The 15,508-nt window shown below is 36.9% G+C and overlaps 1 protein-coding gene across 7 annotated transcripts in view; it reads right to left on the bottom strand.

The window, feature by feature from the left end:
• CEP57L1 (centrosomal protein 57 like 1) overlaps window positions 1–15,508 on the bottom strand; it is a 62,455-nt gene that overhangs the window by 17,349 nt on the left and 29,598 nt on the right. The gene's annotated exons all lie outside the window — the stretch shown is intronic.

Here is a 15,508-nt window from a genome sequence, read left to right on the forward strand (position 1 = left end):
GATTAGAAAGTTCCCAAATCTGAAGAATCGAGACTACTTAGTTTTGTTAGTCTGGTTTTTATTTTGTTGTTGTTTTTGTTTTGGTAAGAGAGCCCTTTTAACCATTTTAGCAGGTAATTTTTGGTCTAAAATTTCCAAATCATTTTATTATCCTTTCTGCAATTTAAATATTTTAGAAATGTATTCTATTTTTTAATAGATTCTAGTCAATGTTAATTAAATTAATTCATAATCACATAAGGTGATAACTGCTCACAAAAAAATAACTCACTGGCAGAATTTTAAGAAAGCTTGCTTCAAAATGTAAATCCAAGAATTACACTATAACATTAGCTTATTTTGATTTTTGAGAGTTGTACATTTTCCATGATCTCACCACCGCCTCAATTCACAAGGCAAGAAAGGCAGGCACTTCTCAGGATTATATTTTCTGGAAGAGCAGAAGGCACACTTCACTTCCTAGAATATTCTACTTTAGCCATTGCCATGATTGGCTATCTCCTAGAAAATTAGAGGCTGTAAAGCCTAAAGTTTGCTAAGATACTTGATGTTTTTGTTCTTGCAAGGCAACCATATTTTGCTATTGTTATTAGTACCAGCTATCTCAGACGCTGTCTGCTCCCCATGGGATACCGCATCTGTCTAAGTTGTTCCCTCAAAAAACAAGAGATCAACATTAGTCACAGCTGGCTCACTATAAAGGGGAGGTAAGGCCCTAAAGTACGTAAGTCCTGAAGATGGTTGTACGTCTTCAGAGAGAGGTAAGTGGTTAAAGCTATCCCAAGAACACTGGAGCTACTCAAGATATCTGACTCAGTTTTCAGCTCCAGGTGGGTTTCTCCAATGATAGAAAGAATGAAATTTTGCTATTCGTCACTACACACTGAAGTTCTTGGGAGAACTCTGCTTCCTCTCACCTAAGTACAATATTATTTCACAAACTGGATTTTGTACCAATTAAAAAACTGGTCCAAATTTGAGGTTTTTAATGTATATGAAATAATGACTAGTTAGAAGGTTGCCAGCAAGTTAAAAATTAAACTACAGTTTATTTAAATTAAATGTGTAGACACATATTAAAGTGGGCACAAGCAGAATAACCCACTGATAGGATAAAAACAAGATGAAGAAAAAGAAAACAGTAAAGAAACGAGAGGACAAGTGATGTTGTGACACAGAGTTCAGAGATTCTCATTGTAATGGGATCTCAGCTTAACCCTTATAATCTGGTCCTGCGTTGTAAATAAGTGCATAAGCCTACTAGAAGCTTATTTATATAAAGCACTGAACCATCCTGGGAGACAAATTCACTCTGAAAGAAGGTGAAATAACTACAAAAGGCCTTACATGGCTAAGGAGAGGAGGAGTGATTCTGAGTAGACTATGGTGGTGGTCATTCTAATTTATCTCTGACCTAGTGCCATGGACCCAAATGTGGGTTCTAAAAAGAAAGAGAGTTTAAATAAAAACTGAGAAATGTTTCATCAATATCTCTATGAAATATCAAGGCATTAGCTTCCCTGCTTTGTGTAAGATGTTATACGACAATGGAGGGGGAGTCAGATTGTTAGCAGATTTGGCCCCTTTCTGGTGCATCGGTTAGTAGTATTCAGCAAAAGAGAGAGAGAGCGAGAGAGACAGTGAACAAGAGTGAGAAAGCAAGAGAGCAAGAGAGAAACAGAGAGAGAGCACAGATGGAAGGGACACATTCATGGGCGTGTATGAGAAATATTTCTAGGGAAAAATTTCTGAAAATACAGAGAAGTACTTAAATCCCAATCTCTAGAATTCTGGTATTTCTGATACCAGACTTAGCTAGCTGTTGGTAACTGAAAAGACCTCAGGAATTCTTATGGAACATTTTATTGGTGTCTGAAAGTAAGGGCAAAAGGCTATAAAATGTGAACCTCATTTGTATCAAGTCTGGGAAACTCAGGTTGTACCTGGAACCATTCTTTTTTTTTGGTTAAAATTTTTATTTACTTTTTATTTAGTCTAAACACAAACAAACAAAAAAACGGAATACATGTGCAGAATGTGCAGGTTTGTTACATAGGTATACATGTGCCATAGTAGTTTGCTGCACCTACTGACTCACCCTCTAAGTTCCCTTCCCTTACCACCCACAGGCCCTGGTGTGTGTTGTTCCTCTCTCTGTATCCAGGTGTTCTCAATGTTCAACTCCCACTTACGAGTGAGAACATGCAGTGTTTGGTTTTCTGTTCTTATGTTAGGCTGCCAAGGATGATGGCTTCCAGTTTCATCCATGTCTCTGCAAAGGACATGAGCTTATTCCTTTTTATGGCTGCATAGTATTCCATGGTATATATGTACCACATTTTCTTTATCTAGTCTATCATTGATGGGCATTTGGGTTGGTTCACCTGAAACCACTCTTGACAGCTTGTGAACAACCAGGGAAATTACTCCCTGTCTTTATGGTCCATAAAATAAAGATACCCTAATTGGCCGCCACTAAGATCCCATTGCATAAAAAAACTATCCCCCTAAAAAGAATGCTCTAGACACACACACTTTACTGCAAAGTATTTTTACTTTTTATAGAGGAAAACACTTATTCCACAGGACTACTAGGGAGATGACATTCCTTTATTTCAAAAGTCTTCTATAGTATCTCTGACCATTCACCCAGAATGAACCATCTCAAGAAGCTGAGGCAGGAGAATCACTTGAACCTGGGAGGTAGAGGCTGCAGTGAGCTGAGATTGCACCACTGCACTCCAGCCTGGGCGACAGAGTGAAAGACTCTCTCTCTCAAAAAAAATAAATAAATAAAATAAAATAAAATAAAATAAAATAAAATAAAAGTTTCAGAGCAGACTTCTTTGGTTCAAACTGAAGCACTGCTGTGTGACCTTGATCAAATGTTTCATTTCTCTGTGCCTCAAATTCCTCGTTTGCAAAATAAAGATTAAAATGGTATCTTAACCCAGGGGTTCCCAACCTCTGGCCTGCAGACTAGTATCCATTCTTGGCCTGTTAGGAACCAGGCTGCCCAGCTGGAGGTGAGTGAAGGTGAGCAAGCATTACCACCCAAGCTCCGCTTCCTGTCAGATCAGGGCAGCATTAGATTCTCATAGGAGCGCGAACCCTATTGTGAACTGTGCATATCAGGGATCTAGGCTGCACACTCCTAATGAGAATCAAACTAATGTCTGATGATCTGGAATGATCTGGGGTGAAACTGTTTCATCCCCAAACCATCCCCCTACCCCTGCCGCATCTGTGGAAAAATTGTCTTCCACAAAAGCGGTCCCTCCTGCCTTAACATATAAGACTGCTTTAAGGATTAAATGAGACAACATAAGTAAGGTACTCAGAAAGATGTCTGATACATAGTAAATGTTGATTCATGTTAGCAATGATTTTCTTTAAGGGATAAAGGAGAAGAACAATTCAAAGATAATTCTCAGATGATCTAACTTGGCTACTGTGTAGATATTAATTTAATTAATTTACCAAGGACTAGTACTCAAAGTATCTGAAGAACTATAAATCAGAAAGAAACACAAAACCCAATAGAAAAAATAAGCATAAGGGACACTTCAAAAAGAGGAAACATAAGTGGTTTATAAATACAGGAAAAGATGCTCAACCTCAGTAGTAGTCACGGAAATGCAACTTAAAACCACAAATTAGCATTTCATATCCAACAGTTAGGCAAAATGTAAAACTGATAATATAAAATTTTAGAAATGATGTAGAACTATGAGAACAGTAGTAAGTGTTGGCACATAAACTGGTACCAATTTTCAAACAATTTAGTATTATGAAATAAAATTGAATATATATTTCTTTACATATACATATATGCATACTGATAGATATTACAATCTAGTGAATAAATCTTAGAGAAACTTTTACATATCATCACCAGGAAAGACATTATTAAGAATATTTGTAGCAGCACTATCTGTAATAGCAAAAACTAGAAACAGCCGAAATGGATAAACAGATAAACTGTGGTATATTTATACAAAATGTCCTAACAAAGACAATGAATAATGTGTGGTAAAGATTTCAATAAGGATGAATCTTAGAAAACTGTTGGGTGAAAAATGCAAGTTACTGAAGAAGAGTATCATAAAATTTTTTGTTATTGTTGCTGCTGTTTTGTGTTTTTTAGAGATGGTGGTCTCACCATGTTGCCCAGGCTGGTCTTATTCATACATTTAGAGTTCTAATTTTAAACTCACATTTCTTAGATCTGTAACTGTAGGAATTCTTCGAAGTCAATGTTTAAAGCACCTTTCTTCAGAGAAAACTTCTATTTTTCTGCTAGGATCCTGAGGCACCCCAAACCAAAAGCATCATTAAACTAAACCTTTAGATTCAGATTATTTTTGCAAGGCTAATTTCAACTTCAGACTCACATGAGCATACGATTGTGATGAGGAATTCTCAGGAAAGATTCTTTTTGTGTATTCCAATCAAAACCAAGGATGAGATAGGCAGTGTCATTCTAAAGAGCAGGCTATTTTCCTTAAATTATCCACAGGGGATGATTCACACTTTGGGGATCTCAGCTTTATGTTGCAGTGTCCAAACTTATAACTCACAATGCCTAGGCTCAGATTTCCTCTGTCCCATGCAAGCAGGAGTATCTCCTTAAAGCCCAGGTTCTGGGCCATAAGGTATCAGAAGGCAATTTTAGAGGTAAAGAGTTTCTATGGCTCACTTATCTCCATGGAATTTGGCCTTCTCATTATTTACAGCCTTGTATTTTCACCTTACTTCGCTACCAACTCAAGCAGACTTAAAAAAATTTTTTTAAGTATTTTATCCAGCATTTAAAAATGTGTTCTTTATCAGAAATTTCTCTAAACATCTAGTCTGCCATATTGCTTGAAATAAAATACTGCAATAGCTTTAGACATACTTTAGAGATACTAACTGCTTTAGACAAACCAGTTTTCGTTGCATACACAGAATGATACTTAGGCTTCAAAAAAGGAAAAGGAGTTTATATCTTTTGATTCCAGCTACAATTCTCAAAAGTATTCCATACTGTAAAGTTTGTTCTTCTTCAGTTATAGCAAAGTGAATATTATCTGGTTAGTTATTAACTAAATAGAGAGTTCACTAGCAGGATTCAGATAACAGAACAAATAGTAAACAATCTATAGGCTGAGAATAAGAAAAAGTATCAGAACCTAATTCACGTCTTAGGCACACTATATATTCAACATTAAAAATATGCAATGACTTTATAGGAATACTATAGTAACCATCAAATTCCAGAAATTTACAAGCACTTTAAGTATTATTACACTTCAATGACATTCATGTATAATATATTTACAGTAGCAGCAAATCTTACATTTAATATACTGATCTTTTGACATTCGAATTGATCTACTTAATGTAATTTATAATTAACAAGAAAATCCCTCGATAGATATGAAAAAATCATTATTTTGTAACCATCACAATAAAGGCTGATTGAGGCAAGAAGCATCAATAACTGCTAAATCAAGGGGATACATTTTAATGAGGAGCAGGATATTTGCATGGTCCTAAAGTGTATTTCCCATAGAATGCTTATAAAATGCAAGAAAAAACTAGTAACTGAATAGTAGAAAGACAAACAACACTCTGATAGGATGATTAAAATTAACATCACCTATGAGAGGTAGAAGGCCATTGTGTGCCTTGGATATGAAACCCGGAAAAGGACACAACATCACTTATGCAGTACTCTGTCCAGAACGCATAACCTGAATCTCAACGTAAGCAAATACCACATAAACAACAAATGAAAAACATTCTATTTTTCTTTTTTCTTTTTTTTTGTAAAAAAAAGCCAGCAGAGAGGTGGTTGTTTTCTTAAAAAATGTCAGTTTCATAAAAGACAACCACACTTCTGTATATGTATGCAGAAGAACTGAAAGCAGGGTCTCAAAGAGGTATTTGTATACCTATGTTCATAGCAGCACAATTCACAATAACCAAAAGGCAGAAGCAAACCAAATGCCCATTGATAGGTAAACAAAATGTGATATATACAAGCAATGGAATATTAATCAGCCTTAAAAAGGAAGGAAACTCTGACAGAGGCTTCAATTTTGATGAACCTTGAAGATATGATGCTAAGTGAAATAAACCAATCAGAGAAAGTTTGTCATATATGTGTTTCCACTTATATAGAAGTATCTAAAGTAGATGAACTTACAGAAACAGAAGGTAGAATGGTGGTTGCTGGGGAGGAGTGAAATGAGTTATAGAGTTTCAGTTTTGCCAGATGAAAAAGTTTTAGAGATTGGTTGCATAACAATGCGTGGTAGAGGAGACAAATATGATAAAAACAATCTTTGATTCAATGGGCTTGGTTCCATAACAAAAGCATATGCAGAAAGCCATGGGAACACAAAGGAGAGGTTAACACTCTCTGACTGATGGAGAGATAACTAACACCAGAAATAATCTGAAATTATGAAGAGTTTTGAAAGAGAAGTTTAGGTTAATATGGCAGAGTGAACATATATACTTACTTTTGCTTCCACTTGGAAACTCACTAAAATAATATTTAAAAAAAAGAAAGATATAAACCTGCAAAGAGAAGGATCAGTAGAGGTGACAACAAAACTTTGGAAAATGGAAAACAGATGTATGAGTAGTAACAGGCTTAGTTAATGCAAAAAGGCAGACTCCAAATCCAAGTAAGAAATGTGACTTTTTAAATTTTACCCAGCAGGATCCTGGAATGGCTCAGGAATTAGCCACACCTCTGTAAGCAGTAGGTAAGATAGAGCTGGAAACTAGAGAACAGGTTGAAAGTTTAATGTAGAAGTAAATTATATGCCCAAATACCCTCTGCCTTTCCATGCAGCCATAAGAGTATTCTACCTTCATCTGGGAAGATCAGAATGTTGTTTTGTTTCTTTCTGAAGAGGAAATTATAGAATATCTCTGGACTGGGGGACACTCAGAACAACTGAGGGAGGGGCACCAGACTGGAAGCTGGAAGACTAATCAGTTCCCAGAATGTCGGCAGTCTATATCATTATATCCAAGTGAAGAACTGAGGATCCATTTTCTAGGAAATACGAATAGCTTAAGTTAATAAAGACACTAAAGACAATAAAATGAATGGATTGGATAGATTTGGAGTTTCCAATTAGTTTTTTTGCTTTTTGTTTTGAGACGGAGTCTCCCTCTGTTGTCCAGGCTGGAGTGCAGTGGTGCGATATCGGCTCACTGCAACCTCTGCCTCGCAGGTTCAAGCGATTCTCCTGCCTCAGCCTCCCGAGTAGCTGGGATTACAGGCGCCCACCACCACACCCAGCTAATTTTTTGTATTTTTAGTAGAGACGGAGTTTCACCATGTTGGCCAGGCTGGTCTCAAACTCCTGACCTCAGGTGATCCACCTGCCTTGGCCTCCCAAAGTGCTGGGATTACAGGCACGAGCCACTGTGCCCGGCCTTCAGTTAGTTTTTCAGTGCTCCAATCTTACATATAAGCTATCTAACCAAGGCTTATCAAACATTAGGAAAGACAGAGACCAAAGCAAACAAACAATAAGAGGTTTAGCAGGAACACAAAAACTGGCAATATACCATTAGTGAAGATAGAATGTATAATCATTGAGGACAATGATAGATCCTAGTGAATTTGTTTGGAGTACAGTGAATAAATGTTGGCAGTAAAAAACAGGCTAAAAACATATAAGGGCCAAGCCATAAAGGATTTTGTATATCACATCAAGGAGTTTGATTAGACCATAGGGAAGTAATTAAGGACATAAAAGGGAATAACATGACCAGGTTTGCATTTTGACAAGTTCATTCAGATGGTCTTAAGGTGAACAGACAAAAGAAGGAAGAAATTATAGGCAGATGGACAAATTAAGAGGTTACTAAAGTAATTCAAACAAGAAAAATATAGGTCTAAAATAGGACCAGAGTAGATGAGATAAATATGAAAGATGCTGAGAAGATATAATCAGAAGGACTTAGGAATCTGCTACAAATATGTAATAGGAGAGAGGAAAGACTCAGAAATACTCCTCAAAATTTTTGGTTGGGCAAATGGATAGATAGTGGTGAATTAATGGAAATATGCAATAATATAAAAGGGGCTACAAGTCTTAGGGAAATAATGAATTCTGTTTCAGACATGTGGAATTTGAAGTGCTTACAGACACAGAACTGCCCAGCAAGCAGACTGAAATATGAATCTGGAGGTTAGTGAGCATTTAGGCTGGATCTAGAGATAGAGATTTGGTTATCAATTAGATCACCCAAGGACAGTATAAAGAACAGCAATTTTCAGTGTGTGCATGACAAAAGAGGTAGCTGAGACTCACTGCCTTTGCCCATTAGGGAACCACTGTGGGTCCTCCTCAGATGTGTTGAGACAAAATTTTATAAAAGGTTAAGAATCACAGATTTGGCTGGGCGCAGTGGCTCATGCCTATAATCCCAGCACTTTGAGAGGCCGAGGCGGGCAAATCATGAGGTCAGGAGATCAAGACCATCCTGGCCAACGTGGTGAAGCCTCATCTCTACTAAAAATTCAAAAAAAAAAAAAAAAAATTAGCCCAGCATAGTGGCACGCGCCTGTAATCCCAGCTACTCAGGAGGCTGAGGCAGGAGAATCAGTTGAACCTGATTCTCCAGGGAGGCAGAGGTTGCAGTGAGCCGAGATTGTGCCATTGCACTCCAGCCTGGGTGACAGAGGAGACTTGGTCTCCAAAAAACAAAACCAACCAAACAAAAAAAGATTAAGAATCACAGATTTGGGAGACAAGTGAAGGGAAAAAAAAAACTCTCAAAGGAGATTTAAAAAAAAAAAGCAATAAGAGAAGTAGGGAAAAGCAGGAGAAAGTGATAACAAAGGAGTAAAAGTGAGAACAAGTACTTACTATTTATATCTAATACACTATGCCTCCCTGAAATAAAAAGAACACAGGACATGGCTTCTGCTATCTGACTGAGTCTGCAATTACACTGTTGAAAAAAGACTGACACAAGACAATGAGAGTGAGAAAAAAGAAAAAGGGAGGGGGTAGTCAACAGTGTATCAAGTAAAATTGGTTTGTTTATTTCATAACTACTAATAAATTTTACTGAGCAGCCTCCAAACTCATTAAATAGTCTGAATATAAGAAAGACATTATTACATGAGTAGAACAGCCAGTTTTTGTGTTTTTTGTTTTGTTTTGTTTTGTTTTGAGATGGAGTCTAGCTCTTTTGCCAGGCTGGAGTGCAGTGGCGCGATCTCGGCTCACTGCAAGCTCTGCCTCCCGAGTTCATGTCATTCTCCTGCCTCAGACTCTGGAGTAGCTGGGACTACAGGGGCCCGCCACCACGCCCGGCTGATTTTTTGTATTTTTAGTAGAGATGGCGTTTCACCACGTTGGCCAGGATAGGCTCGATCTCTTGACCTCGTGATTCGCCCGCCTCGGCCTCCCAAAGTGCTGGGATTACAGGCGTGAGGCACCGTGCCTGGCCAATAGCCAGTTTTTTAAGAGTACAAAGTAATGCCAATCTTTTACAAATATTTTATAAATTATAATATAGCATCTAATTGTTCATGTGCAGTTAATTCAACTCAATACATGCAATAAGAGCTATCTAATTTTCAAGTAAACTCATCAAGTGCTGAATTTAAAATAATCAGGCTTATGAATATTCTATCTAATAATTAGATTTCTCCTTATTGAACGTGTATCCATTTAGTTTAGAACATATAATGTCTAAGGTCACCATGATTAGACTCCCCATCATCTTTACCAAGATTTAGTTTATCTTGACTATTCAGTTCAAGAGAAAATGTTCCTAATTTAATACAAAGTAAATGAGGAACAATATAAAACTGTATAATTATAGCCTATTTTTAAAGGACAAAGATAGATACAAAAAACAGATTTAAGTAATTAAATGTTAATAGACGGACAACAGATTTTCATGTTCTTACTTCCACCTTCTAAAACATTCTCCACAATGAACACATATTACTTTTATAATGAGAAACAGAAATCTAATAAAATATTTTCTCAATTAGATTTCCAAAGAGGTAGAAAGCAGCTGGAGATTTAGAGTATCAATTATTTATATGAATGTCTGTTGGAAGCACTTACATATTTTCATTTGTAAGGGTCTCATGTCTCTTATCTCAACATAAACTCAGAAAGCGCAATTATGTTTATTTTTTCTGTAAGTCTCCACAATCCAAATTCCTACACTCTGCAAAGGGGCATTGTATCTTCAGGGCCTAATCCAAAAAATTTTGTAAAAATAAATCCTCTGAAACTAATTTGTTAGGTCAACAACTTTTTCCTACCTCCCTATGCTAATGTTTATTATGGTTGAACCCAGCAAATCAGTAAATACTGTCCTCACTTAAAACACACACACACACACACACACACACACACATATTGTGCTTTGATATGTACTTTTACATACAGGTTTTAATTTAATGTCATTTTATTTAAGTAAACCATAATTCTTAGGATTTGAAAATATTACTGGTAATATTTCTTCAAAAAGTTCTAAGTTAAAAAATAAGTGATTTTGAAAGGGTTTCAACATTCTTACAATGTTTATTGTATTTGTAAGGATAAAAGTATACTATAGTTATTTTCGTTGAACTTTAACCATTTCTATCCATCTGTCTATCAATCAATCAATCAATCAATCAGTCAAGACAGGTTCTCACCATGTTGCCTAGACTAGCTTCAAACTCCTGGGTTCATGCAATCCTCCCACCTCAGCCTTCCGAGTAGCAGGTGTGTGCCACCACACCCTTTTCTCTTTAGAATGCTTGATGGTAAACTTAGTAAACACAAGAGTTCAGAAACTGGGTAATGGGCACTCAGATTAGTTGCTACAAATCCACTTTCTAGGCCTTTACATTTTTTTTCCCCCACAAGTTGAGCAGACTTCATAGTCAGAATTAATTGTGGGACTTCGCTGATTAGTCAGGCTGCCCAAGGAAGAATGAGCTATTGGACAACGATAAATAACTAAAGCTTGCCTAGTTCAGTACCAAAATTTATTTCGACTAGTTTTAAAAGAAAGATTTCTAAAGTGTTTAAACTGCTTTCCTTCCTTTTAGACAGAGTATATTCAACACAATTTAACCTTTATGATGACTTAAGGATAGCATCATAGCATTTTAATTATGCACAATGATACTTAGGGACCCAGTGTGATACTTGTATTGTTTACCCCTTCACTGGAAAGTTCCAGACCATCCTAGACTCTGTTTTCTGGTTTTTCATCTCTTGCTACCTTTTCCCTTGCTGTCTACCTACTTGTTTCTAGCAGAAGACTCCTTTCTAATTGGTTTCCCAACCTATAGCAAATAAACAACAAAGCAATCAAGTTTCATTCATTAAACATTCAGAGATGAAAAATACAATCCCAGGCAGTCCCTGAAACATTCACAACTTAATTATGCTACATAGGATGCTATGGGAATCCAGAGGAGAAGCATCTGACCCAGAGTCTGAGTTCTTAAACTGAGAATGAAGGATGAATGAATAGCATTTCACAAGCAAAAGAAAGTGAGAGAATGGGCAGAAGAAAAGATCAAGTGCACAGACAGAAAATAAAAATAATGATATCTCACATTTATTAAAAACTTCTGTGAATTAACTTACTAAATCCACATACCAATGCTATGAAGCACAATTATTCCTATTTTACAGATGAGGAAACTGTGGCACAGAAAAAACTGTTTCATCCAAGGTCCATACCTAGTTAAGTGGCAAAGTCAAGATTTGGCAGTCTGGCTCTAAAGCTCACACTCTAAATCACCACACTATATAGCTTATCTATGCAAAATTATGAAAGCAAGAGAGAATCCAGTGTTTTGAACAATCTATTATGAGTGATTTACTAAAGCTGGAAGGCTGTATAGTGCCTAAATATTGCAGAAGATGAGGCAGAAACCAGACCTGAGGAGCCTTGTATGCCAGGTACAGGTATTTAGATTTTATCCTGTAGGTAGTAAAAGCCATCCAGCAGAGGAGTAGCAAGACCACATTGCCTTTGATAAAGTTTTTTATGAAGAATGGATAGAAACAACCAAAGGCTCAAAGTACAGGTAGGAGACTATTCCAGAGCTCTATGCGAGATGATAAAGACCTGAATCAAAGCAATAGAAGTGGTTCCTTTTTTTTTTTTTTTTTTTGAGACGGAGTCTCACTCTGTTACCTGGGCTGGGCTGGAGTGCAACAGAGTGATCTCAGTTCACTGCAATGTCCGCTTTCTGGGTTCAAGCGATTCTCCTGCCTCAGCCTCCCGAGTAGCTGGGATTACAGGTGCATGCCACCACGCCTGGCTAATTTTTGTATTTTTTTAGTAAAGATGGGGTTTCGCCATGTTGGCTAGGCTGGTCTCAAACTCCTGTCACCAGGTGATCCGCCCGCCTTTGCTTCCCAAAGTACTGAGATTATAGGCATGAGCCTGGCCATAGAAGTGGTTCTATTTAGGTACTTCCTGCTACTAATCCTATGGAAAGGAAGAGAAAAACTAGAGAAAATCAGGATGTCAAATTCGTAAAACTTATGACCAGAACAAGGAAAACTCATGATAGGGAAAAATGAAATAAAGTTGTAACCAAGGTAGAAAACAGATTTTGAAAGCAGTGGAGGTGGTATAAAAGATTTATTTTAGACATAATTGAGGGGCTTGTGAAATAACATTTTTAAAAAAACAGCTAAAATTTATATTGAGCTTGCTACATGTGAGGCACTGGTCAAAGAAGTTTACATGCATTGATCCACTGAATCATGAAGGCAACACTATGACATATTAACTTCTTTTTACATGAGGCATCTGAGAAGTTAAGTAACTTGCCCAGGGTCATGCAGCTATTAAGGGGCTGAGCTGGGATCTGAACCCAGGTATCCTGATTTGGAGTGTATTCTGTCTTTAATAGAGACATGCCAATTTTATAGATGAGTTTGACATTCAAGAATTGTTTAAAGTAAGGATTTGGCCCCAGCTAGCTCAGCTGGTAGGTAATAATAATAATAATAATAAAAACAAAGATAAGGGTTTGGAAGTCATCAATATACATAGACAGCAGTTGAAGCCATGAGTATTGAGTTAGATATAGAGTATGCCGTCTAAGTGTGGTCCTTCAACAACTTAGGTAAGAATACCCTGAGGATTTTTATTTTTAATAAACATGCAGATTCCTGGGCCTTACCAAAGTCCATGGAAACAAAAACTCTAGGGATAAGACCCATAAATATATCGTTTTGATAACTACCCAACTGATCCTTATATAAAGTTTGAAGATCACTAAAGGAATGAGCAAAGAAATGTGTAACAATGACATTGAGTTTACTAGAAGTGTGTCTACAATAAGAGTAAGCAAAGTCTGAAGAAGGATGTTAGTAGGGGCCTGGGCAAGTGTCTGATGAGTCTTTTTTTTTTTTGAGACAAAGTCTCACCCTGCAAGCAACCTACGCCTCCCGGGTTGGGTTCAAGCGATTCTCCTGCCTTAGCCTCCCAAGTAGCTGAGATTACAGGCACACACAACCATGCCTGGCTAATTTTTTGTATCTTTAATAGAGATGGGGTTTCACTATTTTGGCCAGGCTGGTCTTGAACCCCTGACCTCGTAATCCTCCTGCCTTGACCTCCCAAAGTACTGGGATTGCAGCCATGAGCCACAGAGCCTGGCCCTCTGATGAGTCTTTGATCAAATCTAAACCACAATAAATTATAAGATGTATTATTCTTTCATGCACCACCACCACCAAAACAACAACATACCCCAAATAAGAGACCTCCCATGTAAAGCTAGAACAACAAAAGGGGTACAAATGCAATATAAACAAATGAAAAATAAACCCAGCATTCAGAATGAGACAGCAAGGAAACCTGAAAGTCTCTATCTGTACACAAGATAGAAGCAATTTTATCTAAAAGCCAGTACTCACCTAGCTTTGCAGTCTGAATTCATATTACCAGTGGGGTCAAAAACAAAACACAGCAAAACCAACAAAGACAAAACAAAACAAAAAAAAATCTTTCAGGCAGAGAATTTAACTTAAAGTGGTCTCAGATTGGTAGTAGTGCAAATAACTGGAAGAGTGAAATGCAAATCCTTTCTGAAGTAATCTGACTTCGATTGAGGCCAATAGTGATTATAAGACATTTCCTTACCTTAGACTTTTTTTAATTTCTAAAATTTCTAAAAATATGTGTCTTAAAGCCACTGAAATACATTAGATGGAAAGCATACAAAGCTATATTCTGAACGCTCAGAATCTTTGACGGTGGGGTTATTTTTGGGTTCTCAGATGTACTTTATAATTTCATAGAGGTGTTGATTTGTTTTTAAAATAACTATAAAACAAAGACACTATTAACAATTATAAAATTGTTTCCCTTTCCATCACATTTAACCATATTTATAATTCCTCTAAATATAAAAAGTCTCATCCATTTTAAAACAAGAACCCCAAAGAGTGAGATCAGACCACTAATACCTGTACCCTAGAGTCTAATGCTCCCACACTCTGGGATTTTGATAATGAAATTGCAAAATGCACCACAGGCCCTGGTAACTGTCCAGACATAACAAGACAAACAGCAAACTTGGTTCCTGCCAAGGATGATGATTTACAGTCCTAGTGTGACATTTGGTATTCCCTCTTTTGCTCACAGGCCACAAACACTAACTATTTTCATTATATTCAGAGTATCCTGGCTCTTTTTAAGAAAAATTAATCCCTTCTCAACAATGCCACAGTGAAAAAAAATTCTTTTAGAACTTCTGTAAATTTCCAGAAAAGCAGTCTTTTCCTAATTCAAACATACATTTCCCATCTATTCCAAGAGTAGTACAAACACTGCACAAATTACACACTGTAGTTGCTCTGGGGTCTTTTAAAACTGCAAATTTCATTGTACAGCAAGCACATCATCCAAATGAGTTGCTAGATGACTAAATTGCTTTAGAATGAAAATAAACACCAACTGATCACTGTGGGGAGTATCATAATCCAAAAGTGTGACTTACAAATAAACCAGTTATACAACCAACCACTGCTAACTTCCCTGTTTTTAGTGGGTGAAGGTCCTCAGAGTCCTTCTCACAACACAGTCCTGTCTAGGGCAATTGATATAAAAATTCTAATCTGACTCTCATCCTTTCCACACCCCACTAGAGCACCTCTTTCACTCAGGAAAACTATTCTACCCCCAGAGCAAATGTTTGCCTATGAGTGAGTGACTGAGTGAGAGTGTGTGTATGTGTGTGTCTGTCTGTCTGTGTAAGTATAGGAATTTTCTAAGACTGTAGAAAGTGAAGTAACAGTTTCCACATCCACATCTATAATTGAAAATTCACTTTCCCATAGAAAAAAGGGAATAATGGTTTCATAGTGACACTACATTTCTAATCATTTTATAACAACATTGTTTCTATGTGGAACTGTGTAAAATCCACTGAATATGAATGTCAACCTACTTAGTAATTCTTCAGATGATATGTTAGTATAATTTGTGTGCTATAAAT

This window comes from Piliocolobus tephrosceles, chromosome 5, assembly GCF_002776525.5.
Source record: "Piliocolobus tephrosceles isolate RC106 chromosome 5, ASM277652v3, whole genome shotgun sequence".
NCBI classification, from domain to species: Eukaryota; Metazoa; Chordata; class Mammalia; order Primates; family Cercopithecidae; genus Piliocolobus; species Piliocolobus tephrosceles.